We start from the raw sequence: 242 nt of genomic DNA, 5'->3' as shown, positions 1-242 counted from the left end.
CAGTGTCAGCAAAGTCAGTCGCTGGTGGATCCGGGGCTCCCTCTTGTATGAGAACCTCCTCCTCGTACTCCTCGATCACCTCCTCGTATTCATGCTCGCCCGCGGTCACGAACTCCACCAACCCGTTCTCTACATGCATACAATGACGATGCAAACTCAATATTAAGGCAACAACAGTTCTTAAAATATGAATACATCTACTAAGCCATTAAGCTAGCTCTAATGACTAAGATACCGAGCTA

The sequence above is a fragment of the Miscanthus floridulus genome, chromosome 14 (genome assembly GCF_019320115.1).
Source record: "Miscanthus floridulus cultivar M001 chromosome 14, ASM1932011v1, whole genome shotgun sequence".
Classification (NCBI taxonomy): domain Eukaryota; kingdom Viridiplantae; phylum Streptophyta; class Magnoliopsida; order Poales; family Poaceae; genus Miscanthus; species Miscanthus floridulus.
Note: the sequence above shows the minus strand (reverse complement) of the source record.